We start from the raw sequence: 27,932 nt of genomic DNA, 5'->3' as shown, positions 1-27,932 counted from the left end.
ACATACACAGGATGACAACCAAATATAATTGGAACAAACCATGTCTAGAGAGGTATAATTCAAACCCAGAAAGCCCATTACATTTTTCTGACCTGAACACTTGTGTGTCCTAAGCGTCCTCGGCCATGGAACTTCAGCCCATCCCTCTGTACTGAGCAGGGCTTTCACTTTGGAAGGATGATAAATTGCTGTGCCCTGGTGGAGATTAAAAGCAGGTAAACAGACACCATGGCCTTGACCTATTTCTCACACATTTCACAAAGGTGAGTTCACCCAGTTTCTAAAGTTTACCTACCTGTCAATGATAAGCAGATTACATTAGTTTCCTGTTTTAACCACCAGCCTCTGGCTACCTTGCGTTCCAGGGTCACGCTTCTCTGCTCCAGATCAGTGAGTCCATCCCACGAGTGTCCTTCTGACCAAAGCCGGACCAGCTGAGGAGGAACTGAAGTAACAGGTTAGCACAGCAGCTTGACCTTACTGGCCAACCTTTCAGGGCAACTGAATGAGATGAACAGATTCATCTGTACATCAGAACATGGTGGCACATACTTCTAGCTTGTGTTAATATGACTAGGATTAACACGAGCCAGGCCACCTTTACGGAGCGATGTGTTGGCAAGCGACAATTTATTATTTCTTTTAGTTTTCAAACTAAAAGCAGCCCACTTTGTTAAGTCTACAGGCATGAGTGCCCATGTTCGGCTGTCGCAGCAGACTATTTCTAATCAATACAGCACATACTTTCACTTCATGAAGAAAACCAGCTTGGTATGTCAAAAGCTTTTGGTAAGGCATTTGTGTCCCATAGATGGTAACACTTGCAGACTGCCTTATTCGGAAGAGCAACAGGTCCCGGAGAGAGATTTCTAGTGAACTGGCGGAGGTCCGGGGCTCTGCAACAAGTCCTCTCTCCCTCCAGAGTAAGACTGCAGGAAGACAAACTGGTTTAATCCTAACACTGTCTCTCTGAGCTGCCCATTTCAAAGCAAAACCAGCACTTTCCACGGGCAGATTCAGCTCCCAAGTGAACTGAAAAACCCTGTGGAAGAGACTGTCTTTCCTCTATCTTGAGCAGAAGCCAAGGGAACAACGAAGCTAACCGGCGTGGCACTCACCTCAGGTAGCCAAGCCACCAGAAGTCAGGTTTCCAGCTCATGCCAGCTCTTCAGGCTCCTCTTACAGTCAGAGACAAAACAGGCACCCGTGGGAGACAATCTTCCCACCTATTTTAGGAGGGGCTGAACTGCTCTCTAAAAGTACCTGTTGCATCTTGACTGGCAAGAGGAGGAAGAGAGACTATCAGCTTGGATCTGCAGCAGCCCAGCTGTCAGCCCAGCTGATGCTGGGTGAGCACCCTTAGGACCCTTAGGCATCGTAGGTTAGATGGTCCCAGTTAGCTGATGGGAATCTGCGCCAAATACCTGTCAGAGAGGAGTTTCGCCTTTTCAGTATTGAAACCCTTCTAAAAAGAATCAGAAAAAAATAGCAGAAGAGATTAGATCACCTCGCAGGCTATTTGCTGGACACTTGTATTTTAAAATTGAATCATTTTCAGCTATGTGATGGCAAAACAAGAGCAATCAGAAACAGCTGCAATGATTTTAGTCAAAGGACTAAACCTTCCAGCCTGGACTAAGATCTTGCACACATGCTAGCCACTCTGGCTAGCGCTAGACTCACCAGCATCTTGGAAGATCAGATGATAAGCTTGCACATCCACATGGAATTTTCTGCAACAGCCACAGGCAAAACTTATTTCAGTGATCCAACCTCAAACTTCCTATCGAGGCGTTTCAATTCCCGTATTACTGAAGGCAGAGCACAGCTGGCTACTGCTTTTGGGGGCAGTAAAACTGCATGGAAAATTCAGGTTGTAGATTTAAAACACACAAATAAATATATATTCAAATATAAATAATAAATAAAAAAAACCCCTGAAATAAGAAATAATTAGAAGCCTCAAGACCCTCTGAGTTCCATGCCTGACTGGCAAGAATCACGTGCAAACAAATGATAGTGAACCTAAGAAGTATTATACATTCTTTGCAATGTTACGAAGAAACATTCCTGATTTCTTTATAAATTATCAAGCTCAGGCCATATCTGAAGACAGTGTCAGGCAACCTGAACTGACAGTCTGATCTGGTGCAGCACATCCCACTGTTTTGGTTTCCTTTTTTCTTCCACCATCAATAGTTAATGTTTGATGTGCAGGGCACGGGGATAATTATCACTGCATCTGTTTTCTCTATTACAGACTGCATTTTTAGCCATATAATCACTTACAATTGGATGGAGGATTCTCAGAGTGTGTTTACCAAAGAAGTGTATTGAGAGGCATCTGTTTCATTTAGTATGGAATGAAAAAAAAAAAAGAAAAAAAAAAAAGTAAAAATTGAATACTTACCCTGGAGCAATGCTGAAATTATGCTACATACTGAAGTCCAGGCTACTGCTCTATTAAATCAATTTTTAATGCCTTCTTGTTAAATCTACTAACCTTTCCTGCACCAGACATGCCCAGATTTCATGAGCATCCTTGCCAATACTAGGAAGCAACTGATGCTAACCAAGAATAGAATGCAGCAAAATTTAATTCCCAGAGTAAAACCAGCTTGTATTTTGCACTGTTATAATAAGCAAACTCTAATTAAGTGTACTAAGCAAAGCCCTGGCTTGCAGAAGCTCTGCATAGACTGCAAAAGCTCTGAAAGGCAGAAGATGCCTTATTTGACAGCTTCTGCTAAAGAAAATAAAAATAAATACTTACATGGAACATTCACATAACCCCTTGCTCGTTTCAGAGTCTGTGGTTTGCAGATCACTGCAGACAAACTAAAATTGCAATACTTGGCTAACTGAATTCCCACATATCTGTCTCAAAGTCTTGTTGTTCTTTGAAGATGAAGGAAGCTTCAAGTATTAAAACCATGTTAAATCTTTTTGAGACAACATGACAAGGTACTTTGTGCTTGTAGGGAGATGGAAAACCAAAGACTTGTTATTTTTGCCAGCTTTTCCTGTGCTACTAGTAAAACATCTTTGTACATGGAGATACTCTCCTTTTACCTATCTATTCTCCTCTTACCTCTCATCTCCCTCCCAGCTCCTGGCAGAGTAGCTAGTAGAGAAGGACCTTAGGCTGCAGAGCACAGACATCCAGTATTTGAGAGATGACACTTCACAGGTCTTGGGCATGTCTCAGCTGTGCCCCACGCTACACCATTTAGACTGCTTGTAGAGGTCCCCACATCCAAAACCCGAAGGATCAGGCAGACTAAGCTAAAAGCACCTTTTCCGCTAGGGACACTCAGCCCTTACATACCTGCATGTGTCCTGTTGCACCTCTTTGAAACTGTGATAAACTACTTCTTTCCATCACTGCCTCCCAGAAGCAAATACCAAACAGGTTTCTGATTGCTAACATTTAATTACCTGATCCAGAGGTTGCTTTGCATGGCTTTTGCGTTTGCATTACAGCTCTGGGATGTATGGTGCCTTCCACAGCATCTGGAACCAACTATCTATCTATCCATCTATCTATCTATCCATCTATCTATCCAGAGCTACCAGTGTTAACTGGTGTTAATAAAACACTGCATAATACTTCAATATTTAGAAAACCCAACAGCATGAGGTGAGATATAAGTAAAAGCACATGTTCCAAAGTCATAAAAATGACCATCAAAGATTGACGACTTGCTACTCTCTCAGCTGGCTGCTGTCAGTGTGATGAACTAAGCAATTCCATTTTTTAATGCCATGTAAATTATACTGCTGTGTTGTGATACATCAATTAAGTTCTTTGAATAAATTAATCAGAAAATTCTGTAAGGATGCTTCTTTGCTTTCTAAAGGGAAAAAATAATAAACACAAACCCAGGCTTTGTGTTTATCTGGTGGTTTGTTTTCCTCTGGAGTTAATTCATGGGTTGAAATCTCCATGCATGTATATTCACACATGTAAATAAGGAATGAAAAGCTTAACATTCTGTGTGAAAGGCCTCAAAACACTTCTCATAATTTAACTTAATAGATGTTAGCAACATGCCAACTAAATAAAGTGCCTTACACACATTTAGATGAAGCATCAGTTTTGCAGCTGACTGACTACTGCTCCATTATTTCTACTAATTACATATTTATCTGCCTTAAGGAGCAGTTTTACTATTGATTCAACTAGAAACAGCTTGCACAAAGCCAAAAATAAAGCAGCATTATGAAGTCAGACTTTTACATGCAAATACAGGACCCAGTTAGCAGGGTATAAAGCAGCAGAATCATGTAACTTCACCAAGAGCTGCACCACCTCATCACACAACCAAAATTGTTTCATCTCAGCTTTTAACAGGAAAGCAAAGAAGTTGGTTGAAATCAGATGAACTTATGAACAACATGGAACATGAGAATGTGCTCCGGTTAGCGTAAACACATCAGTGCTACATAAAAGAACAAGCGTCAGATTCATGAATGCCGAGTATCATCGAAACTCTCATCATGACATGAAGAACTCGGGCCCTTTGTAAGGGAGTAATGCTGTGTTTTCAACAGAACCTAATTTCTCAAAAACTCATGGACTCTCCCCTCTGCTTTAGTACACACAGAATGAGCTGAGATCAAAACATGGTTATGCCTGAGTTTTGCTGTAGCATGACTTACGTTAAACTATCATGAACCAACACCCTTCCTACCTAATCCTTGATTGCTGCATCAAACTTAAATAATGATTTTTAACTTCAATCCTGAATTTTATTTATTTAAATTAAATCATGATTTTTAATGCTTACAGCTTCTCAGGAGTGGCTCTGGCTATCTGAGAAATGAGCGCAATCCTTATCTGTTGCCCAGACCTCTCAGATGCTGGTTTTGCTCAGCCATCTCCAGGTATAATGTGCTTTCATTAACTAATAAAAGGTGCATCCTATCCTTTCTCTCCCCTAAGCAACCAGAAAAAAAAAAACAACCAACAAACCAACAAAAAACCCCAACACACCCGAAACAACAACAACAAAAAAAAAACCAAAAAAACAAAAGGAAGCATCATCAAATGTCAGGGATCTAAATCTCACCGGGCACGGGCCAAAACACTGATGCTGAAAGTCTGTGGAGTTGCACTGATTTATGCAAACAAAGAGCCTAGATGCTAAACTGCTGCAATGGCACACCCATTCTCAAAATTGGTCCCTGTAATTTTCTTCAAAACTCAAAGCCCACAGGGGAACATTACAGCCAGGTCAGGCAGCAAAAGTCAATTCTTGCTGGTGCTGAGGGAGTGGAAGGCTTCTTTAGTGTGTTTTTCTTTCTTTCTTTTTAAAAATTAATGTGTTTAGGCATTTTGTCATCTAGCATATGAAAGGTATGTGATTGCTATATGCAAAGGGAGAAAAGGTATATATTGTATATAGGTGCTGAAAGCGTACACATGCTGTGTGAATAACGTCCATACGTGTCATATATTTTCAACACAGGAGTGTTTCTTCTGGAATAATGAACAGAGCACTAGTTGATGGGTGGGACAGAAAAGTCTCCCCATCCCCTTGCAAAACCAAGTGTCGTCTGTACTGCATTCTGGCAAATAATCAGCATTAATGCCCTTAAACAATGTGTGCTTGAAGAAAAAGGATGGATGGATTGAGGGAGGGGAGGTTTGTAAATATTGCTCACAAATCATTCAGTACTTCTTTCACAGTGCAGTATTAAAGCCAGACTAAATTAGCAGTCCACTTCCCCCGCTCTCCTTCCCACTCAAGTCATGTCTGTTTACCCTCAGTAATGACAAAACGTAGACAACTGTCTGCTAGGACTGTGGTGACATTGGCACACACATACCAGACAAGCAGAATGTTGTGGGAAACAGAGATTGAAGCATCTTGATATACGAGAAACAATTATCATGGGAATTGTTGTTTCTCAATGCAACAGCTATAATAAATAGTTGCCATATGCTAAGCACAGATGCCTCCTTGAAAAGCAGCCCTGTGATGGCACAGCCCATGTTCTCCAGAGTCTGGGGCTTTGACGAAATGATTGGCTTTTTGCAAGCAGAACTGCTGCCCCAAGGAAAGGTATCTCAGAGCAGTGAAATGCTTGGGGCTGGGGGTGGTGGTGGTGGTGTGTGGGGGGGGAAAGGCTCAGTAACAGCTGTGTGTTTTGCTGGTGGGTTTTGCAGGGGAATCTGAAGCCGATCCCTTCAATCAGGTGGGAGAAACTGGGATGCCTCTTGGTAATATGGATTTCACCTCTGCTTGCTTCTCAAAATACAGATAAATGGAGAGGCACAGAAAACCTTTTTGGGGAAGAAGTACGAGTTGCCTGCATTATGCATGTATCAGAACTGCAAGAGGATTTGGTGCACTGCGGGGGTCTCAGGCTTTGTTTGATTTCAGGACTTATGGGCGGAATGCATCACATACATACATACATGCACACACACATATGCACATACGCATGTATCTTCACCCATATATCACAAGATTGTTCTGTCAATCTAGACAGGAAAAAGTTATTTTTGTAGCCTGGGAAGATAAGGAAGTGAATGGAAGACCACTGGGGTTCTTCCACCTATTTCACTATCACATCACAGGAGGTTTGTGCTGTTTAACACAGCAAAACAAAACTGAAAACTAACAGGTCAAAATAAACCAGGCAGACTGACTTACACAGTATCCTGCTGAGGCTGGCAGGACTGATGCTATTTTCTCACCGCTCCTGGTTTTGCATCTATCTAGATCCCAAGCTCTTTAAGACCCTGTCTTCTCTGCAGTCAGGAAACCCTACAGGCATTTCTCCAGCCTTTCCCCCTGCACAATGCAAAGGCCAGACTGTCACAGTTAAGTCCCTAAAAAGGCAGAGAGCATCCAGACTCAGGACCATTCAAAGTTTGAAGGTACATAACTACCAGATTTCCGTGAGAGTCAGAAGGGCAGATTTTTCTGAAAAGAAAAAAATAAACCTTACCCGTATCATCAGGCATCAAAAACTTTTTTAAAAAAACCTGCCTCTGTTATTCTTTAAGATTTTATAGCACTCAGCAGTCTTAGCCGTGGCACTATGCTACAAGCAACTGTTGATAATTTCTACTTCTTCACTTGTACTAAAACGGGATTACAGTCTCAATCTGGTCATCCAGGCGTTATTGTAACAGAAATATCTATTTAACACTGAGGACTTCACTGCCAGCACACACAAGAACTGACACTTCAACAGGCTGCACCAAGTGAGAAAACTGGTTGAAAGTTTAAACCTGCCAACGATCTGTGTGTGTGTGTGTGTGACTTTAAGAACATGGCAGGGCATATATTTGGAAAGCCAGCTGTAAACCCCTTAGACAGGCTTTGGAAAAAGCCAACCCATCATGCACAGCAGATGCTAGCTTCATAAATGTCACAGAAGGCAATGATGTAACCCGCTGTACTGTTTGGCTGACATAATTTACGTGCACTATCATACAGAATGCTAATAGTTTTTAAAAATACATTTTTTAAAGTGTTACCTAAATTGATAAACATGTTATAAAAATCTTGGATAGTTTTTCATTTCTCATATGATTAGCATACGACAGTGATTAACAGCTACGAGAAAATTCCAATAACTTCTCAGGTTTTTCATTCATACAGTCCCTTTCAATCAGAAACTTTATTTTATTCGAATTCGGTTGTATGCTTTGTTAAGAACTGTAACAATGCCAGGAACTTCCTTATTATTATCCTATTTATGCCAAGGATTCTGATTGCTACCCCCAACTCCCATCCCAAATTTAAAGGAAAATGGAAAACTGTTAAGGAAAATTAAACCCTGCCGAGTGGTTGCTATGCATTTTGAATAGCCCTTTTGTGCATGTATTATACATACATACATACTACATGAACCTTTTATTGGCTAAATTTGTATCTAGTGTATGTTTATTAAACAGCTAAAAAAAAGAAAGCCACTGTTAAGAGGCTGCTTGTTTTCAGCTCTTGCTGCATTTGCAAAAACACTTACAAGATAGCTGAATAAAGGACAAATGCTCAAGTGTTAAAAGATTCTTTTTTTAGCATATGAAAACTTTACGGCTTCACACTTGGAGTTCTCAGAAGTTCCCCTGTTTCCAGGATCTTTTTGGGATCTTGCTGAAGCCTTTGAAACTATTTTTTTTAAAGCTGACCTATTGGTCATTAAAAACAACAACAACAACAAACCAAAAAAACCCCACCCCAAACCAACAGGATTTTCTCGCCAGCCTTGCTATTAGGTATTAAAGATATTGTACAGCAATGACAACATCAATGTACATGCTATTTTAACACTGAATTCCGCAGCACTGTTTTATCTGAGGGATGTATAGACTCAGTCCCCGCTGCTGCCCCTGGCTGCTGACAGAGCAGCCTTTTCAGTCTCTCAGAGCTGAAGAGAAGGAATGAAATCCAATACTGGCGCTAGCGTCTGCTTTAATTTCGACCTAGGATTTGAGGCATTCTGCAGTCCTTACTTAAACCGTCCCCTCACAGCTTTTGTACTGAAATCCAGGGAAGCACCAGCTGGAGCAGGGACCCCTTTGGATTCAGCCTGTAGGTAATGCCGTGCCAAGCGAACTCGTTGCTGCAGCGAAGCCGCCCTCAGCTAGCGAGGCACAAGGAAGCCATTTAGCTTGACAAGTGCTGCCCAACCGTGCAGGTCAATACATGCAGGAGAGAACTGAATCCATGTGAGGAAGACAGAAGTCCAGTCACTCCAAACCGGAATTTAGCTGCAGTGCGCAAGCTGGCACTTGGCAGCTGTGAAAAGAACCAGGAGACATTCAATAAGAAGAAAGAGTCAGGACCCTGGCTTCACAGTTATTTCAAGGAGAAGTTCAGGCACATCAAACAGTGTCTATGATGGACCTGAACGGTGCTTGCAGAAGGTGGGAAGCTTTCCTCCTCTTTTAATCTGTGCTCATTAAGGAGGGCAATTTCCTTCTGCTTCCTCTGGATGAGAAGGCTCATTCTGGAGATACTTGCAAGTGAAAAACCTGACACTCAGATGAAGGAAAGGGTTAGAAAACCAGTAGCTGATGGAGTTAATGACAAGAGGTATATGCTCCCGAATGTTAAATCACAGTGTGCCTGAGGGGAGTGACACAAAGCACTCTACAGAACAGATCAAGTTGAACAGAAGGCATTGATCCTCACAGTTATGCATTTTGCCAACCCCTTCTACAGCTACCCTGCCCTAGCCTCCCCGTACAGATCCCCCCAGCTGAACACGCTGCTCAACTACCAGCACATCAGAGTACGTTTCAGGAGCTAAGAGTTAAAGCTTTTAGAAAATAGGCAGCTCCAAATGGTTTCCTCATTTCCTCTTACAAGCTAAGGCTGAAGCGCTTTTACAATCACTGTTACGACACACTGCCTGCAAGGAGTTATCCAGGAATCTCCTGGGCTTGGACTCTAAACGTAAGACAGCGTCTCCACCATTCCTCAAGACCAGCAACGAGAGGCGTGCTCGGAGCTCACCCTGCTGCACATGTCCTCTGAGCTGCCGCGGCGGTGAGGCGAGACAGCCATCACACCCATGTCTCACCAGCCTTTGGCTGCCACGAAAGGACAGGTATGTGGGGCACCAACATGCCCCGCTGTGGTCCAAATGCCACCACAACGGGAATCCTGAGGGACCGAAGGGCCAAAACAAGACAAGTACAAAATTGCTAGGGATGTCAGTAATTACGGTTGCCACGGCACTTCTCTACAGCCAAACCATTGTGACATTTATTCCATCATCTGTGAGCACCTCAGATGATTTATTTCAGGTGTCACATCTGTATATTCCTGTGGCAGGCAAGATCTTAGCTGTCCAGCCACCCGTGAGCAACACCTCCGGCTCACATCGCCTGCCCGCTCGCGGGGCCTGAGAGGAGGACGGTGACGGTTTCCGACTCTCCCTTTCTTCCACCTCTTCTGCCCCAGGGATGGTCTCCGGTGGACAGTGCAGGCCGCGGGCAGCACAGCTCAGCCTGCCGGGCACAGCGGCTGCCGTCAGCTCTGCCTGCCGACACCTCTGATTCAGGACAGGCTGTTCAGCTTGAGTCTGGAGCGTCAAGAGTTCCTGTAGAGGGATCTTCATCTAATTTCCTCTGGAATAGTCTTAAGTGTCTTCTTGTCCCTTTTACTCTTGATTGTTTGCATGCCAGCTAAATTCTCAAGCTGACAGCAGCTACTGAGAATCTGGAGGTAACTTCAAGTATCTCTTTCACAGGGAGAAATTCCCCCTATGTTCCTCAGCTTTACTTTACATAGACTAGGCAGTTGCCTCGGCTAACTACCTTAACTGTTGTGCTCAAAGACAGATACGGTACCTGTGTTTGACTCTCAAGTTTTCTAAGGCACAGGGGAAAAAGAAAAAAAAAAAAAAAAAAGGCAAGAATAACCAATGGTTTCAAGCATGCAGTACATGTTTTAAATAGGACAAAACCTCACATTTAAAGAGCTATGTCCATGTCCATTGTACCTCACTACCCTTCCAAAGGAGATACGCCATTAGAAAAAGTGACCTTCACATCCAATTCCCAGGTGGACGCATGGCCAGATAAGAAAGTACCCAACGCATCAAGGATTCACAATTGCAATGAAGTCACCATGAGCTGACAGAACATTACTGCACAGAGATAAGAGTCTGATGTTCAACAACCGTATTAAGCCAAGTTTACTGAAAAAAGGTTTGTTCAGTAATTTTCTGCAAGGTTTGCCTACCTTCATGTATGCACAGGTCCCTTAATGGCCTTTGAGTTAATTAGCTAGTTTCCACCAAGTTTGATGTAGGTTAAAATTACACTCCAAGATATTAAATTCCTGCAAGTCTCATGAAAATGGACACCTGGGTTGAGGAAGGTGGTTCTGTTTGTGTCCCTATTGAAGAAAAGTCTTTAGCAGAAGCTAAACCTTGCTAGGTACAAGGAATCCATATGGGAGACATTATGAATGTCTCAGTCATGGGGAAAATCCTCCACTAGAGCCAACACTTTTTTAAACACCTGAATATACAAACACAAAGCAGAAATCCCACAGAGATCATGCTCCTCCAGGTCCTCAACTCTTGCAATCAAACTTCTCATCTTAAAGTTCTAACAAATTTTCTTAGGTGAATGATTCCCAGGTTTCTCTGTCTTAGTCATTACGGGCCATTTAAAACATCCAAATCAAAGGAAAAATACAAAGTATCATACAGGCGGTCAATCTGCTTTATTAATCAGATTATTTATTCTGTTACCACTTGTATGTCTATCTGCCTCTTCCACTTACTGTCTAAATGCAGGTAATCAAAGAAAGGTGAGCAGGAGAACTATGCTAACAGTGTTCTGGATGGGCAATTGCTTTTGAAGGTGGTATTTATTTCATTTATGGCACTACCAAATACTGCTGGCTAGGGCTGCTGGGGGCATTTGCAACCACATGAAATTTAGCCAAATACATTGTTTTGCTAAGGATGAAATGCTTCCCAGGAACACACCCATTTCAACAACTTTGTGGTCCAGATCTGTCTAGTCACTTCTTATTACATGCAGAGTGAAGAATGAACTGAAAGGTTTGAGTTTTCAAGGCTATATATATGAAAATCCAGTGATGAGGGAGTTACCCATCTGGTTTTGAAGGGGAGCTAGAAAAATAATAGTAATACCAGAAATTTATGTGAGTTGAATAACACAAAGCATTGAATGAAAGCATTTTGTTCTGAGAGGAACTCATCATTGCATTATTTTGCTCTTGTGTCTTACTGAGTCACTGAATTCTGCCCTTTTGCTAAAATTTCACACCCTCTGTTTGGTTAAGGGAAGTCAGGGATAGCGTAAAGAATATCTATATTCCTCCTCCTGTTAATGTTTGATGCTCACTGAGGTGGAAATACAGCACTCTTCCTCTCGATCGATGGCTGTGGGTAGTTAAGGGGCATCATTTGAAGGCCAAAATTTGAGTTAGGATGGATTTATCTGGATGAATCAGCAGACTTTTCATTATCTCTACGGTTTGGCTGTTTTTACAGAACTTATCTACGTGGTTTAGCAGTTTGATGACAAATGACTGCTGTCAATCTGGTTAGCTTTGCTAAGATGGTCACCAAATAAATGAAAACTGAATGCCACGGTATCAGTTTTCATTATACATACACTCATTCTGTTGATGTTTACACAATGGTGAACTTCGTTGTTGCCTCCGATACACGCATCTTTTATTGCGGATTCAAAATTTTAGCATCACATCAGTAAGCAGTCAAGAGAGGAGGAGTGAACATCTCTGAAACAACACAGAAACTGCACACACTTCACACCATTTTGGAAGACCAAGCTCTAACCTAAAGCCACATCTGAGCACGCATTTGCAAATACTCTTCTGAAAGCTGCCTAAACCTGCAACCAGATTCTGTTTTGGGATATTGCCAAAGGCTTGAACAAAACCGAAGCATCAGAGATTCAGGATTATGATAATTATGAATAACCATGGCCAAAGATAGATCATTTGGGATGTCATTGGGTCAAAGGAGTAAGGCAACAATGGCTGAGAAGGGAGAAACTTCTAGGAAAATAAAGGAATAGGATCCAAGGAGTACGAATGTGTCTTCCACCAGCAAAAAGCCCAAAACTTAAAAAACCCAGCCCCCAAAACATTCCTGCTGCAAATACTCAAAAAGACAAAGGACTAGTAATCGCTTGTAAAATGCCATACACCATGTGCTGGATGCACAAGTAAGGAATACTGCAAAGAACGAGGATCTTTGCCATTTTCAGTAGAGAAACTGTGACAGCAAGAGTTCATTAATTACTGGTGGTGCTGCTATTTGTATTTTAAAGCAAAGGCAGTGAAAATAACTGCACTGAAGAATACCAAACAGATAATACAAAATCGGAGTATTCTGCAGGAAAAAACCCTTTGTATGCCAAGTGATCTTTGCATTTATTATAAAGTGTCTTTGTCAATCCAGATATAACAACTTTTATCTCAAAGCGAGAGTTCTGCTGAAAAAGAAAAAAATAAACCAATAAATCATATTTCAACTGAGAAACAAAACCTTTGGAGACTGAGAGACCAGGTTTGAAGGAGACACTAGGTACATATCAGCCAGGGTGACAAAGGGAAAACAGATCACGTATCCAGACAACTTGTTGATGGATATGCTTGCCAAAGATAATTTAGTGCTGAACACAGAGCTGAAAGCAACCAAGTAAAAAAATCAATAGGCATCCAAGTGGTGCTGTGCAGAGCAGTTTTACAGAGGACAGCAGACATCAAAGTATGCAGTGAGAGTGAGCTGTGGGCTTTTCAGTCCTCAGAACTGAATTAAGTCAAACACACATGGCTTCTTCATACAATGCTAACAGGATAGAAGGAAGACTTAAGCCCATCAGCAAGAACAGAGCAACGGATAAACCTCTTTGACTAAGACTTAGTTTATTTAGTCAGATGGGGGAAAAAAAAAAAAGATCCACCAAAGCCCCCCTGAAACCATCACTATCCCATCTGTCTGTGTTATTAACAAAGACTTGTCCAAAGGCTGAGTGGTATTAACAAGGCATCTCTGCTCATTTGAACTATATGAAGGTGCAGAAAGTCATAAAGTTAATACACTGTTAAACATTTACCAGACAATAACGACAAAAGGTGGTGAGAAATTCAAGGGGATCCACTTGATAAAACCAGCCTTTATGTCAAGAACACAACCGCAGGCCATGAAATCCAAATAAGAGACAAATTTTGCTCTTGTCCCATCAGCAAGTCAAACCTCATCAAATTCTTGCTTAAAAGATGTGTGTGTGTGTGTGTAAGGTAAAGTACATCACATCTCTATTCAGCTGCGATCCCCTCTTTCTTCCTAACCAGAGGCAGCCACAAGACAACAGGACTTCTCAAAGTACCCTTAAAGAAGGAAGATGTGTGTTATATTGCATGCTCAAACAATGGGTAAAATCCAGCAGAAACATAGATCTTGGCTAATGCATGAGAAAGTCAGAAAACAGACACAAAACATCACTCACTGACAGTCGTATAATAGCAAGCTCCCCTGGGACTGACGCATGCAGAGTACTGATTGGCCTGCATGTCTTTTTGGGATGCAATGCTGTTAGTGTTTTTTCAGACAAAGAAAAACTGGGAGCCCTAGAACTCATGCAAAGAAAATGCTATTATCGATATAACTTTTCAGTGTGTGGACAACCCTGGGAGCTTTCATCAGGCTTCTTTCAGAAATTACAAGAATTCACATGCCATCTGTTTGTCCCTAAAAGTGCAACAACTGATGCCATTATCATCCCTTCTCTGCCAAAAGGGATGAAATTGACTCCAGCCAGCTTCCCCCATGCAAAGATTGCTTATTCCAGCATGAACTGCATGCAAAGTATTAAGCAGGAATTTGGAGATGATTCCTGCAACGTGAACCCGCTCTGCTGGATCCAACAAGTTATGGCTGGACAACTGATGCCAAAGGGAATTTGGACATTCAGTGGATGCCTGAATCATCATCACCCAAAACTGTCTTGCAGCTTATGAATTACAGATGTGTAACGTCCATTCCTGCCAAACTGATGAATACTTATGCATTAGTAATGGATTCAAATGCACAAAGATATGCAAGTTCCAAGCCATACCAACTAAATGACTGATGGAAAGGAACAGAGTTTGCAAGATCACTTCAGCAAAGGTTTGGCAGGAAAGGATGAAAAAGAGAATAATCATATTATACAAAACCTGCAAAGTAAATATCTGACATGCTTCTGGAGGGGGAAAATAGTGTGTTGTTTATTGATGGCATATTTCAACTTATCAGTTCCCTACTTGTGTTCAGAGTCTCTTTTTTACCAACAAACTGAGATGTACTGAGATAAAGTGAGGGTTGTCATTAAAAACACGCTTACCAGCGCTGAACTACCCCACTGAGAAAGTTATCACATCTGAACAAAGTCTAGAGGCGACAACATCTGCATGGAGCTTCATAAGAATTTTGACCACAGGAACCATCAGCAAGAGGAACGCCTGACCTTGGCTCCCCAGCTGCTGGCTGGACCAGACACTCAAGTTGCACTTTGTAAGATCTACTCCAGTGGCTTCTTTCAGCAGGTGATCCAGCTGCTAAAAATTATTAAAAATTCTTATTAAATAAGAAAATAGACTTCAGTGGAGACAATAAGCTAGTGCTAACACAGAAAAAGAGTGGTCCTGCTCTCTCCTTGCCCTGGCTGCTCAACTCCATCCTTGCTGGTATCGTGTCCTGCCTACTGACACAAGGGTTTGCGTAGTCATGCAATGAACTAGACTGGGGAAAACAGATCCAGCTATACCCCACCCCCTCTCTCCCAACTCCAGCTGAATCTGCTCCAGTTCACTATTAGGCTAGGAAAAGTATGGTGAAAGGAAGAGAATAGTACAAGGGCGAGAACAAGCAGCCAGAAGCGGAGGAAGCATGGAACTACTGCTTTTATCAACACTGACAACTTATGCTGGCTTAAAGTATTTGTCTGGCTACAACCCTGGGATCTTCCAAATAGCATCTCATTTCAGCTTACATGTGACCAATCCATAATGCTGTCATCACTGCCTGAAGCTGGTCAAAACACTGCAAGAGAAGAGTTTTTTGGAAAAGAGAGTTTCTTTTTCAAAAACTAAACTCAAGCCTCAGGTGTGAAAAGGACGGGATACCTGAAGACTGCTCCTGCACATTTAGATCCAGCATTATCCTCCCCCCAAAGTACGTCTTGCCTCATCGCCTTTGACAAGCACAACTTCCCAATTACCAAGCACCGAAACTCTAAATCAAAGAACCTCTTCCTGGGAAGATGACTGTAGAGACTGAGGAGGAAAACCCAGAATAAACTTGGGAAAGCCAAAACTGAATACATCGATCACAGTTATTCAGAGACCAGCCTAGCTGACTAACCCAGTTCCAGCGCTCCTCTCCCCAGCTACGGAAGCGATAGCCATTACCCAGCCCCCTCTTTTCTTGCACGTCACACACACTTTGCTGTCCATGTCTGGTAGTGTCTAAAACCTGTGCAGGTCTCTCACCTCCAGTGGGAAAAGCAAGCAGCCTTCACCCAGGTCTACATCCCTCCTCTCTGCTCACCAGCGGTGTCAGCAACAAGTGCCAGCCTGAAAGCTTTAGGTCAGGATTTTAAAATAATTGTTTTTCTGTTTGTTACCCCCCATCCCGGGATGCTTTGATTTTTACATTGCTATGAATAAAACCCCTTTATCTCATCCTTTTAATTTTGTTCATTTTGGCTCAACTTCTTAGCTTCAATTCACTTATTACTAAAGTGAATTGACTTTTGTAATCAAAATATTTAATTTTAAACACGTTATACTAAATACTTTATTTTAAAAACTTATCATAATCTGCCATATTTTACCGTGATTTAATATGTCTTTTAATATTGCATTTTCATGTATTTTAATATAAAAACCATGAAGAAACTGACATGACTGAAATCAGAATTTCAACCTTACAGAAATAAAATATCCAATCAATCTGAAGGAATAAAAAGTGGTGTATCTCTTCCATGATGAACATAAACACTTTTTTCTTCCTCACCGATTCTGAAAATAATCTGAAATCCATAACGTTCATTTCCTATGTGCTTCCCACCCTTAAGGACACTGACTGCGGAGCAGCTGCGGTGGGTACCCCAGACCTCTGCTGCCTCAGTGATACGGCTGCTGCTGCTGCTCCTCTGGACAAAGCACACAGCCTGCAGAGCATTCCCTGAGGTGCAGCTCAGTAGGAATGATTTTACATGTACTTTTTTGTGAAATTGATTGCTGGGCAAAAAAATTTACATTCAACACCAGTCCTCCAGCATCTGCATGCTTGTTTACTTCACCAAAGTTTCTTTGAGATCAGGGTTGTTTGGGTTTTTTTGCAAGTGTAACAAACGCAGGCCAATTCAGATGCTGCTGCTAACCTTCTCAGAGTTCAGGTGATGAAAGAGATCTAATTTCAATCTATATGACTCAAACCCACCTTTGCTGTAGAAACCTCCTGCTGCCGGCAGCCTGTAAGACTGAAAAACTCCTGGTGCTCCAAGAGCTCCTGAAACTCTTTCCCTCATACCCCTTTGCCAGTCACCTGCATCAGTGCTGAAAATAATACCAGAAACCACAAAAAATTCCTGCTCGCGGGAGGGATGGTGCCTCTGGGAGGGAGGCAGGTGATGCAGTTCCCTCCTCCTCCTCCCCAGCAGATCCTCCCCTTGACGGGAGCACACACGAAAGGTTTTATGAAAGTGACATATGTCTAATTGGCTGAAAGGTAATATTCAAAGGCCCGCCGCTCCTCTCTGAGCTCAGGGACTGCAGCTGGCAGAGTGTTAAATCAGTTAACAGTTGGGCCCATTACTGCGCTGCACCACTGCTGCTGCTGCTGCTGTTACCGGGGCTGCTGCCCAGTTTGGCTCATTGAGCTCCACAGTCAATGGAGAAGGCATCTCTATTGTGCACCTCAAAGCATGCTCACAGCCCCTGAAAGAGAAACAGGCCCCAAACTACTGAGGCAGATCGTATGACAGGATTACTTGCTTGTTGTTCTTCTTTCTTTCTTTTTTTTTCTTCTTTAAAGGACTTCTATTGGACTACAGGAAGGAATTACGTGAGGGGGAGACCGTATTACATAGTGACAGCTGGAAAACTGGGGATTGCAGACTAGTAACAGAGCTGGGTTCCTTCTGTGCCGGCTGGACACCTACCTAAGGCATCTTTTAATTAATTTGTGCGGAGAGTGATCTCCAGATCCCGGGCAGCGCAGAGCAAATCCTTGTGCAACTGATGTTAGTGGCAGCCTGCTACCCTAGCTACGGGTATGTGCTGCTTTTTTTTTTTTTCTTCACAAAAGCACATACAGCGGCTCAGCTTTGCAAACCTTAGAGCACAGCAGTGCAAGCAAGTATTTGTTGCTCTTACAGGATCCAACCATCCAGGTTCAAGGAAACGTGTTAAAAGCTGTGATTAAGCAGAGCTCTGAACGCCTAACACTCCAGCCACAGCAGAGATCAGGTTCTTGGCTGGTGAAAATCAGTATTTCTCTAATGGTATCAATAGACATCGACTGGCTGAGTAATTTCCCTAGCAGCCCAGCACTGCTTCTGTAACTAGTTCTGATACCCCTGTCTAAACAACATCAAATAGGAAATTTATATCCACCTTTTGGCTTTTTGCAAGCCAGGACTGCGTGTTTGCATCTCAGAAGCCTGTATACGTGCTTGCAATAAAACATCTACAGTTTGCCTTCCAGTGCTGTAGACAGGCACAGCACCAGGGACCTCCACCACCACTTAAGATGAGGACATAGCTACCCATGACGGCAGCAAGGGCATTGCTATTTGGAATTTCAATACGACCTTTAGCTGCTACACCCTCCTAGAAATGCTCAGACGTTACAAATTTCTGGTAAAGTACCTGCGTATGCCTCGTCTCACCTTGTTGGCAGCATCTCAAAGCTTTGAAACTCTGCTCTCACTGTTCAAATACCACTCAGTAAAGCCACACTATAATCTGTCTTCTCAGCTACGTGTAGAAATCAGTGCAACCATTTAATCCGAGTCTAAACACTGCACAAAACCTGCAGCAGTCCTGTCCTGCGTAAAAATAGCACTTCCAGTTGGGAACTGCAAATCCTGCTGGAGGCTGGGCAGCTGGTGGCGTGTGCTACCAGATTTCCTTCACATTTTTTCATGGAAGGAAAATCAAGCAAAGTGTTAAATTCTGTATTGTTTTGATTCAAAATGCACAGTAGTCCAGGCCTGTCAAGCCAGCAAACCCCCCAAGCTCTATGATGTTCTTGGAGGGGAGAAAAGTTTGGCCCAACTTTCATCTACATACTGGCACATTTGCCCCATTCTGGCAACAAACAAGGACACCAAAGTGGATTTAAAAGCAGACTGGCACCAAACGAGTTGCCACAAGAGAGAGGATATAAATTTAGAGTGCTCAGGCTCCATTGTGGTAATTGTGATAAACTGCAGATAAGTGCTTTTATCATAACCGCAAGAAAGGCAAGGCAAGAGGCTTGCCGCTCGACAAAAGCACAGCACACTACCTCACACGTGCCACGGAATAAGACCCAACACTCAGGCACTCACCACAAAGCAGATGAGGCAATGTAAATCCCCACCCTTGCTGGCCTTGTGGTAATTTGTTCATGTACTCGTCCCCAGGGTGAATAAAACCAGCCCGTTGTGCCAGAACATCCCGAAATAGCAACATATGCTGAAGTTGTACATTATTATTAACACCTAGGATTATGTCAGTATGTATCATATCTTATCCAGCTCTACCACACACGTCATGTAGTCTCTGAGCACACAGCATTATTATACAATTCAGTCATTTAATTAAAACAATAATTGGTGTATAGGGTGAAAAATAGCCCTTTTTCTGAAAAGCTTACAGCTAAGCCTTATGAAAAGATGGTAGAGATATCTCACAGGATGCATTAAAAAATGGGAAGAGGGGTTTTGTGCAAGGGAGAGAAGTAAAGAGAATTTTAGGAAGTTGAGAAGCAAGGGGAGCTGGCAGAAAGGCCAGCCGGAGGATGCCTGACTGGCCAGGCTATGGGTACGCTTGACAGAGGACTGTGGTAGGAGGCAGAAAGGAGAGGCTGGAGGAGAGAAAGGCTGAAAGGTTTGCTTTTGCTATGCAGTGACTGCGAAGGGACATCATATCTGAGAAAAGATTCTGGGAAACCAGGACAAGGCAAGGCTGGACAGAAGGGATGGGAAAGGAATGGAACGACATTTCACACAGGGAGAAGTCTTTTGGCCCTGAGGCTGAGGGATCATGTAAGTGACTTCTGTCATCCAGGGACCAAAACCCCAGGGTCAGCAGGGAAAACACTGAGGAATCCCAACACAGAAAATGAGAGACAAGAAATTTCACAACTTCAGAGCACTTAACACGACCGAGCATCCAGGCTTTCCGCATCCGTCTAAAGGCGGTCACATTTTACCCTAGCTGTCATGGTCAGCTCCACCAACAAAGTTTGCTTATCAGACACTGTTCTATTCCTTCACATGTAAGATGGAAAGAACTGCAGGACACAGTTTACTTGGCCCTCGTGTCTGGTATGCAGCCCCTGTGGGCACCTCGGCCGAGCCGGGGCTCTTGGTGTGTAGGGAAGGGCAGTATGGTCTGGTGATCCCAGCAGGCAGGGGCTGGGAGGTGGGCATGCCGCGCGTCTCGTGCCAGCTCTCACACTTTGCTCCCCCCTCTTTAAAACGGGAACACCACCTGCCAGCCCCACAGGCTTGTCATGAGGATTGATTAACGTTTGTAGTCATTTTTAAGAGAGGGGGGAAAGCTCACCAGACAGGCTGCAAAAAGGCTGCGTGCGGGCAAAAGGTTTTATTATCGCTGCTACGGCTTAGCATCGCCTTCACGCCACAAACCGAGGGCTGCGCCGTAAAGGAATGGTTACATTTGGATTCAGTTATGTCTGACAGATGTGGCTGCCAGGCACAACTACAACACACGGCAATTACAGAACAAGTGACTCTTAACCAAGTGAAAAGTTGCACATCTCTCGCCTTTCTTGGCTCCAACAATCCCTCTGTAGCCTTGCACGTCTGATTCAAGGCTGTAGGTGTTCCCGTGCGATGCCAGTCACAGTCTCATCACACAAACTTTCTAACCACCACCAGACGTGCTTCCTTGACCCTGGGCTCCCATCGGGAAGCCTGAGCCTGTAATGCCAACAGCTTATCCCAGGCACATCAGCTCTGCTGCAGCCTTTTACATTTGCCCTAACATTTTTAACTTGAATTTTGAATGTGCCCCCCTGCCAGTGGAGGGAAAAGGCAGGGATGGGGTAACCCGTACCATGGAGGGGCTGCCATTCCAGAGCACAGATAAAAGTGAAACCTGAGCGGAAAATGTTTGCGGTGCCACTGGCAATCAAGGGCCGGGTTGTCCCAGCAACGGGAACACTTCATCAGCTCAGCTAACAGATGGTCAGTGAGCAACAGGCAGCATATGTTCCAATAAGCACTGACATCAGCACAGATGGAGGGTGGGCAGGAGGCTGGCCCTGAAACATAACCTGACATTTCCTTCTCATTTGGTGCTGCATTGTTATAACTCACACAGGAAGATTAGCAGGGAAAAGTGAATAGCATTAGGGAATCTGCTCAGGAACCGATTACTAACACTTCACTGCAGTTTTAGATTTTTACTTAACCAGAGTGCAACATTGTTAACAACATTCAGGGGCAGAAAAGGAAAATGCAGTGGGTTTTAATGATGGGGCTTTATTTTCATCACAGACAGGTTTCTCCAAGAACACTAATTAACAGATTGCCACCTCTAGGACTCTAGATCTCCAGTTCCAGTGATTTCTACAGCTTTTTCTTTTACTCCTTCCATCCCTCCCACAACAGAATGCACCCAAATATCCCACAGGATTAAACAGAGCCCCACAACACATTGTCACAAAGGGTATAACTTTCCTCAGCCCACAAATAAACTTTAATGGTTGCTACAAAAGACACAAGAACAGCCACAGAAGGAAAAAAAAATAACCAAGCATATATCCCTGCTGATGAGCATTCAATATAAACTAGGAATCAAAGGAGACTATAGTCCTTGGAAATCAACAACAGATTGATCTGGGACACAGGGAATCAGTATGCAAACAGGTTACACACAAGTTGGATATTTATAGACTTGCACCGATGATAATGGGAAAGCATGCTGGACGGCTCCAGAATGCCTCTTTGTGACAGACAGCTAGATGCCAAGTAGATACATCCAAGTGATGTAAGCGTACAGCTGTATCGCAGGCAAATATTAAAGAAATGCAACACGTGCAGCAACCACCTTCTGTTACCTCATGAGATACCTTTAGAAGTCTTTTCCTCTGCTAACGCGTGGGAAAGTTTAGCAGGCGCCTCCCTTCAATGCTAATGGGACTTTGTATGTACATCCATCTCTTGTGTCAGCAGCAGAACAGACCCTCCAGTGAAGCCAGTCTACAGTCCTGGGGGACTGCCAAGCTGTTTTGGGGATGACAAACCCTTCCATCTCTGTTCCTTGTGCCTTTCTTCGGAAAGCATGAATTTGATCAGAGACTTGCAGTCTGGATAACCCCCTGTACACCCTTCTATTTATTCACACAGGTTCTTCTCTGATTCTTTGCCCAGATACTGCGCAGCTCTATAGCCCATTCGCATAAGGATCTCCTGCCCTTCTTCAAGCTATAATTTGAGACGCAAATATCATCAGCCCTCTTTTAGCAAAAAGCAGCTCAGGGAGTCAATTGCTGATATTTTTTCAAGTGGTTTCCAGTTTCACACATCTCAATATGTGGCCTCAGCGTTACAGAGTTATCAGGGGTAATATTCCACACATTTAGTGGCCACCCACTACAGCAATCTGTGCCCAATGGATCTAAGCTTCACACAGACTTCTAAAGATGGCTGGCTGTGCTCTAGCAGGTGACAATGGTGTTACAAGGCATTGGAATATCTTGACCAAGCTCAAGTTTTACCAACAACATTAACCAAGGGTTAGCAAATGACAGGACTATCAAGGTGCAGGGGAATTAATCAGGTTTCCTAACTCTGTCCCATACCCTACCGATTAGACAGAACCCTCTAACAGCAGACCACAATAGATACTCATCAACTCTGAAAACCTGTGTTCAGTGAGAGCTCCCTAACAAACGATGTATGTCAACAAGCGGATGGACAATCACACACAAACTGCAGATTTCTGTAGCAAGTAGCAAGGTGTCCCAAGCACGTGCTCTTGCTGACTTCTAGACACAAGCACCGTAGCTCTTGTAAAGCCATTTAAGAACACTTTTAAACTGAAAATACCAAGTAGCTGAACCATTTTTGATTCAAGTACCAGGATGCCAGACTGCTGAGAGGTGCCCATTTTATGCTCTGGGCTGCTTTATGCCATCAATGAATTTTAGTGTATCAAAAAGGCAATCTGGAAGTCTGGGGTTGTGCTGTCAGACACCCACCTTTTTCAGTGCTGTCTGAGGGACACTCTTCTAGTCATAGGGGATCTTTTGTTCCTTTCCTCCACCACACACAAACAAAGCTTGTACATACTTACTAATTTGGTGCAGTCTCGCTGTCCCAATTCACACCAATGACTTTGTATTTCAAACACCCCCGTTAGTTCTTCGGCAAATCTTCACTGAGGTTAAAGCAGCACAGATCCTTTATGATCAACAGTCTTCTGACCACCTTCAACTTCCATGTAAAAGATACACAAAGTCAAAACGAAAAATGCAAAGCATCTGTTTAATTGCAACAATAACACTAACTGTTTACAACACAACTGCAGGGTAAGCACATACAGCCAGTATCTGCCAGTTGAGGACATTTGGAATGACATTTAATAATGGAAGCCTTAGAGGATCCAGAAGGATTGCTCTGGTTTTGTATAATGTGCTCTTTATCAGGAAAAAAAAATATCTTCTGGATCTCTATTTGCACTACATATGTCCCAAATTTGAGGCAAGTAGGACATTGGGATTACTTATCGAACAAGAGAGGCACCGAGCGTGCCACTTCTCCCCATGTATATATAGGACAGTCTGGACAGAGGGAATTTCCCTGCTAAAACCAGCAGCCTAAGGCTGTTAACGTTGCCTAGATCTCTAGAAGATTCCTGCCTCCATGTACATCCCTTAACGAATCAGCCTGGCCAAGGTACCTGAGCACTCCCTTCCAGTGATTCCCTCAGTTCTCCAGAGCAGTACAGATAAGGGCTTGGGCAGGTGGCTAATCTGAGCAAGGACCAGAAAGAGAGGAGATTGCTTCCACCTCTCCCTCACTCTCCAAATTCCTGATCCTCAGAAAGTGCAGGACATTCATGTTTATTGAAATAAAGACGATACCTCTCTCTCCTGTTTGCTGCCTTCATTCTGACTCACTGCAGCCATCATCCACAATTAAGGCACCCACTTGTCAAAGGTTAATCTGTATTGCTGATGACACTAAACTGGGTGGTGAGATGGACATGTCAGAAAGGAGAGACATCTTACAGAAAGACCTGGACAGGCTGGAAGAGTGGGCTGGCAAGCACAGCATGAAGCTTAACAAAGACAAGAGCAAAGTCCTGCAGCTGGGACAGCATAGCCAAAGCGCCCAGTACAGGCCAGGAACTGTGTGGCTGTGGAGCAGCCTTGCAAAAAGGACCTGGGGGTCCTGATGGACAACAAGCTGGACAGGAGTCAGCAGTATGCCACTGCAGCAACAAGGCGAATCAGTTCCTGGGCTGCATCTGCAGGTGCATTGCTAGTAGAGATAGACATGATCATCCGACACTGCTTGGCACTCATCAGGGCACACCTGGAGTACTGTGTCCAGTTCTGGTCCCCACAATTCAAGAAAGACACTGACAGATTGGACAGCATCCAAAGGAGGTCATGCAGGTCATAAAAGGGCTGGAGAAGCTGCACTACAAGGAAAAGCTGAAGGACTTACCTCTTTTCTCCATCCAGAAGAGAAGGCACAGGGGGAACCGCATTACAGTATTCCAGTACTTAAAGGGCAGCTACAAAGAGAGGATGGAAGCTCTCTCTTCACAAGGAGCCACGTGGAGAAGATCAGGGGCAATGGGTACAAGCTGCACTGGAAGAGGTTTCATATTGCTGAAGAAGGAAATTTTTACAGTGAGAACAATCATTCACTGGAACAACCTCCCCAGGAACATGGTAGGGTCCTCATCAGTGGAGGTTTTCAAGGTGTGATTGGGCAGGGCGCTAGATGAGATTATCTAGGCTCCCTTTCCCATGAAAATTTGGGCCAGGTGACTTTTCAAGGCCCCTTCCAACCTGGGCTATTCTAAGATTCTGTATCTCCCACTATTAAAAAAAAAAAAAAAAGTTTTTACAAATGCTTTTGGGAAGAGAGGCTGGGTTCACCTTAACGTGGAGCAAGTCCTTCCGCTAATGGGAAGGTCCCATGTTCCCTCACCTGCTCCCACCTACTAGTTTCCACCCCTCCCTTTGCGCTGGCATTAATTTTTTGTGCAGCCAGAGCAGAGAGATCAAGTAACTGAACAAAAAATAGTATTTATTTTTAGTTTCTTCAGCAGGTTAGCTTTCAGTCAAGCCAACTCCCTGACTTTGTAAACAAGGCATGAGCAAAGCAAGGCTGCGGACAGTAGTTTTCCATTTGCTATAAAGCAGTCCATTATAGCAGTCCACGGGAAACCTTCAGGACAGGCAACAGCTGACTTAAATGTCTGTGGACATGCAGCCCCAAAAGTGTCCATGAATTAAGTGGCAGACACCGGGCAATACAAGCCTTGTCTTGAATTTTAACCATCGTAGCTGCAAAGTACTAGCACAGGCCAGACCTACAGCAGATGTGCTACACCTACAAGTAAAATCTCTGACAGGGCAGAGAAACGAAACCAGGGCATTAAAAGTCAGTTCACTGAGGGTTTCCCGAACATTTGCCGTTGGGGCGTGGAGAGCAGGGGCCACAAAATGCAGAAAAAATCCTACTGAGAGCAGATTCTGGAGCCTATGAAAGCGCACAGAAAATGGTGTGGCTGCTTTGCCCAATGTCCCCAGCGATCTGAGGGCTTCAGTGATATGTTAAAGCGTTGCAAGTAGGGAGACCCCAGCAAAATCTGCTTTGAGGAAGCATAAACAGAGCAGTTCTAAGGAGGCTCATGCAATGTTAGGAGCATATTTGTGCAGGAACTGGCAGTGTTTTACAAGCAATTGCAGGTGCCTGATCTTAATGCTAGCAACCGCTTCTTTTTGTCTGTACTGTAGCCAGGACTTGTGAGCTGAGAGAGATTGAATGCTTTGTAATGAAGGTATATTGTAACATTTCTCTCCAGGTGGCACTTTGTTAACAACAATTAGATCCTGATTGATCTTTGAAGGGCTAATTCTTATGTGGTTTGCAAGGGTCCTACAAGGAGCAAGTGTTGAGTGGGGGCACTTTAAAAGTATTAGTGAGAAAAAAAAGAAGAATAGTGCCATAAGAAATTTGCAATACAATGCCCAAGCCTCCTTTGCACCCCATAGTAATTTGTTCTTATTCCTGTTATTATCCCCTCGGGCACTAATGGTCACTTTATTAATTAGTTGAAAATTGCATTCTAGGTCAAATGGCAGCTTTTTTCCCTCCCATTGTTGCAAATTGCTAGTGGTATGGCCCAGTAAATGGCAGTGTAACTGCAAAATGGGAAAGATCCTTTGCTTTTCAAGATAAAGCCCATGGACCAGCTGCACTTTCCGTGACATTTCTAAGCAGAGCATTTCCCCAGGCCTGCTTTTAAGCAGTTAGAAATTAAACAGAACTCACTGTCATTGTTGAGATTTCTAATCATAGGCTGTTACTGTATTTGCTCTCACTCTCCTCACCCTCCCCCCACCCCATTTTAATTGTAGCTGAGCCTGTTTTCTAAGGTGTATCCGCAGTGCTTAGCCCCATTTTCCAGGAAAGTAGGCAGTGTGTTTAGGTGCCTTCGTTTCTGGTGCTTTAATGGAAATACTTTAGAGACATCTGCTTTAGCCGAAGAGGACAGATGCTCAGCAGTTTCTGAGAAATAAGGTCCTGTCTGTGGCATCTGAAGTTAGAGACTGGAAAATTACAAATCACTCTTGAAAATATTTGCTGGCTACTGAATGTAGAAATAGAGCAAACCACAGCCTCAGAAAACAAAATGGGAAATTATAGATTTTGTGGAAGTTTTTTGTAAAGAAAACTCCTACTGAGGACAATAGATGTTTAGCCTTTAAACCAGAGGATCGGCCCACCAGAAGTGAACATCAAAGCACTCCATTTTCCATTAACTACTTTCTACAGCCTACTGTGCTGGATGCAATCTGTCACGCAAGTCTGTAGTCCAACAGTCAGGAAAGCTACCAGAAGTCAGAAGGCCTGGGCTAATTTCCCAGCACCGTCAGCCTAACACGTCTAAAAGGGTACAGTTAATCTGAAGTCAGTTGCACAAGCCATCTAAGATAAAACATAGCCCTTCATTTCTATTTTTCAAGCAATTCTAGCCTCATATCCTCTTAATCTTCTGCAAAGTTACCTTTAAACTGATTTAATTCCTTTTCTGGTTGGCCCAATTTAAAAGCGACAGAATTCAAGGGACAAAACCCCCTCTCTCTGGCCCTTCAGAGATTTAACTGAAGTCATAAAAATAGCAAGGAAACTTTTCATACGGGGGAAAAAATGCTACAGAGTCTCTTACAGCAAAATTCACACATGCTACCCTCACAGACCTAGAAGTACAACCCTTTTGGGGATGAAACTATTCCTCTCGAACGACAGATCATATCCAGCACAGGGAAAGGCAAATGTATCTTATTCTCCAGCAGGCTGGACACTTATCCTCTCCAAATCTCAATGCTGTGGGCTGGCACCAGCTGTAGCTGCCAGCGAGCATGACAAGGGGCAGTTAGAAACCCTGAATCACAGGCAACAGAAGAGACCCCCCCCCCGCCCCCCACCCCCCCCCCCCCCTTTCCAAAACAACAAGCTATCAGCCTTGCTAGGTTGGGCTCTCTCTACAGACAGATGGGGGTGTTTATCAGGGAGAGGGATGGTGGGTTGATTAAGCAATAACATGCTAGTGTAAACAAATGCACAATGACAAATTTGGGATTTCTTTCCTACTCCCAACAAGTAAGTGTTAGGACACACAAACTGGCTCCTTATTAGCACTTAATGGTTTTTTTCTTTGATGGTATTTTTTAACTCGCTTGGAGCAAAAGTTTCTTTACAGCCCTATTTGTTGCCAAGAATTGATATAGTAATCAGTAACGCAAAGAAGTAAAACAATTCCCTCCTCAAAACAAAAAGAGGATGAACTTGCAGGTTATTAATTACTTCTTTTGTTTGATCACTTCAGGAAATCATTCAAAATGTAACCTTTATGTAAAGCATAACCCGCAATCACTGTCAAGACTTGCAGAGGCATCACACACGGTTGCAAAATGAGCCTAGA

General features: G+C 43.4%; 1 long non-coding RNA gene across 4 annotated transcripts in view; it reads right to left on the bottom strand.

The window, feature by feature from the left end:
• The window catches only part of LOC308064617, a 54,132-nt gene extending 26,712 nt beyond the window's left edge, over positions 1-27,420 (bottom strand). For 3 of the 4 annotated variants that reach the window (XR_013928458.1, XR_013928459.1, XR_013928460.1), the window contains exon 1: positions 93-27,420. This is a non-coding gene — a long non-coding RNA (uncharacterized lncRNA). The remainder of the gene's footprint in view (positions 1-92) is intronic. The other variant, XR_013928461.1, reaches the window with a different exon arrangement.
• Between the last annotated feature and the right edge of the window lie 512 nt (positions 27,421-27,932).

This window comes from Falco punctatus (genome assembly GCF_963210335.1).
Source record: "Falco punctatus genome assembly, chromosome: 5".
In the NCBI taxonomy this organism is placed as follows: domain Eukaryota; kingdom Metazoa; phylum Chordata; class Aves; order Falconiformes; family Falconidae; genus Falco; species Falco punctatus.
This window is presented reverse-complemented; position numbering and strand designations above follow the sequence as displayed.